This window comes from Malania oleifera, chromosome 3 (assembly GCF_029873635.1).
Source record: "Malania oleifera isolate guangnan ecotype guangnan chromosome 3, ASM2987363v1, whole genome shotgun sequence".
Taxonomy (NCBI): Eukaryota; Viridiplantae; Streptophyta; class Magnoliopsida; order Santalales; family Ximeniaceae; genus Malania; species Malania oleifera.
In genome coordinates, this window is record NC_080419.1 from 85,022,205 (window position 1) to 85,024,998 (window position 2,794).

Consider the following 2,794-nt stretch of genomic DNA (forward strand, 5'->3'; position numbering starts at 1 on the left):
AATTGGTGTATTCCCAAGAGGTGGGTGAATTGGAGTTTTAAAAATTTATCTCGTAGGTTTAATGAACTACCCATGTAACACAACCTAGGGTCTTTCTATGCAATTCCAATGTGCTAATAATGTAATGTGCACAAATTTAAATCAAATGCATCATTCACACCATATCATACATGTGCGGTAAATATAAAGTGCAAAAATATAAACAAGGCACAGGATATGTTATCGGGGTTCGGCCAACTGTGCTTACGTCCTCGCCACTAGATCACAAGTCCAAAGATTCTACTAAAGGCTCTCTTAATGGGTGGAGCGGCACCGATTACAACCAGGTCAATTAGCATAGGGCTGATCTCAACCTTTATATTCAAGTCAATTAGCGAAGTTGACCTCAACCTACACCTTAACAGGATGGTGCACCTAACTTTCCTAACCAGGTCTAAGTTAATCTGGCACTATTTCAAAGGGCTAGTCTCCCTCTTCAGGCTTGTGCCAGGAAATACAATCAATGAAATTGGTACAGTGATTATGCTTTCATGTAAAGCAGATATGTACCCAGTTATGTGCAATCACATATACCACCAAATGATATAATGAAGTAAACTCAATGTGGTTTAATATGTACTCTCAAATAAATATTTGTTATCGATGTAATCAGCACGTGAGAATCACTATAATCTTTGTATCACAAGATCTATTCAATCTAAGTGCTCAAACAAAGATATTAGTTAATCCTTATATATATTTCAACTAGCAGATCTTCTCGATAATATAAAGCTTGAGCAACGTATAAATTGGGATTGCAAAACGAATTTGAATCTTTGTAATCAGAAAAAGATATAACTCAATGAATATTGTCACAAAGATTTTTAACTCATAAACAAATATCTCTTCAAGATAAAACACAATAGATATTTGTAAACGATTTTGAAAAGATTTTGCAACTAAGATAAAATACAAGCTTCTCAAGATGTTGCAATGAATAAGCAATCTCAGAAGATCAAACGAGGTCTTCTTAGGGAAGATTTATTAATAAAGTCTCCTAAGAATACTCAAAGTTTTGCTCTCAAATCAAATCAAATAAATCGAGCATAAACCAAAGGAAGGCAGTCCTCACTACAAAAAAAAAAAGATTATTAGTGACAGATTTAAACCATCACTAATACCCACAAAATCGTCACTAATAGTATTAGTGATGGTTTTATGATTATTAGTGACGAATTTATAGTAGTCGCTATACCAGCTGTTACTAATAATTATTAGTGACAAATATTTCAAACTGTCACTAATAGTAATGTATTAGTGACGGATTAAAACTGTCACTAATAGTTAAGTATTAGTGACGGACTAAAAATGTCACTAAAAACCTAAGCCCGTCACTATAGTTTCAACACCAGATCGACCAAGAATCGTCACTAAAGCCATAGTATTAGTGACGGTTTAAAAATCGTCACTATTGCTGCATTATTAGTGACGGTTATGAAACCATCACTATTATTGCATTATTAGTGACGGTCATGAAACCATCACTATTGCTGCATTATTAGTGACAGTTTTAGAACCGTCACTATTACTCTATCAGTAGTATTTGTGACGGTTTTAGAATCGTCAACTTGTAATTGTTTATTTTTTTTGTTCTTCTTATTATTGTTTGATTGCTTCTTGTGTATATTTCATTATTGAGTGCTTGCATTAGATTGTTGATTGATTCGTGTGTGATTGTGTGCTTCTGCTGTGTGTGTTCAACTTAAATGAACATCAACAAAAATGTTAAATAAACAATCATTAATATAAGATCCTCTAAAATTCAATTACTCCAACCCTCTTTCCCAACTAGAATTCACATTCCTTTTTCTTAACAAATATTTCACATGACCTTGCAATAAACTTGTAGCATTTATCATACTATGCACATAAAGTTTTCAGTCCCGAGGAGAATAAGGGAACATGCATTTATATACATAGTTCCTAAATAATCTATGCTGGTTGTTTATTCCATCCAAGTAGAGATAAGATATCATTCTTCTGAAATGATTTCCTATGTGCCGACGATCTGTGTCCAACCTTCTGAGCACTCTGTAACAAATAACACAATGGATTACTAGATGAGGGGGAGTTTTCTGCAAGCTACTACAAATTAAAAGTACAAGTTGTATATCAAATCAGAGAAATTTTTTTAGAAAAAAAATCACCTGGAACTAGAAAGTAGGGTGAAATTTTGCCGTTGGCAGGCTCCTAGGAACAGGCAACATTGCATATAAATGAAATCAAATATTAGTAGAGAAATTTCATTGAATACCCACAATGTTTCCTAATTTGAGCTATGGTATTTACTACTTAGCCAAAAACTATTAAGATAGATTAACCACAGAAACTGAGATTGATATTATATATGTACAAACCCTATTGCCATTGGCTACACTAAAATGAGTGGGAGGAAGGAACCAACAAGAAAAATGGGAAACAAATTTCTATGGACTTGCATGGGAAACAATGCCACTTCCTCTAGTGTTCCATCCATTCTGATGGACCCTACATTACTTTTAATCTCCTTTTTTGGCAAATAACAATTAATTTTTGGTTGTACATAAATTAAACTTAAACTTTGAAACATAAATAACAGACTCCAACCAAAATTGGCATAACCACCAAGCAAGCAAGAAATCAACGAAAAATTATATCATATAGTCCAAAATTAGTCTCATGAAATTTTCTTTCCTTTCCCTAAAATTTTCAACAAATTTTCGGCAGCATGCCGTCTATAAATAGAACATTTCCCAAACCTACAAGTCATAAAAAC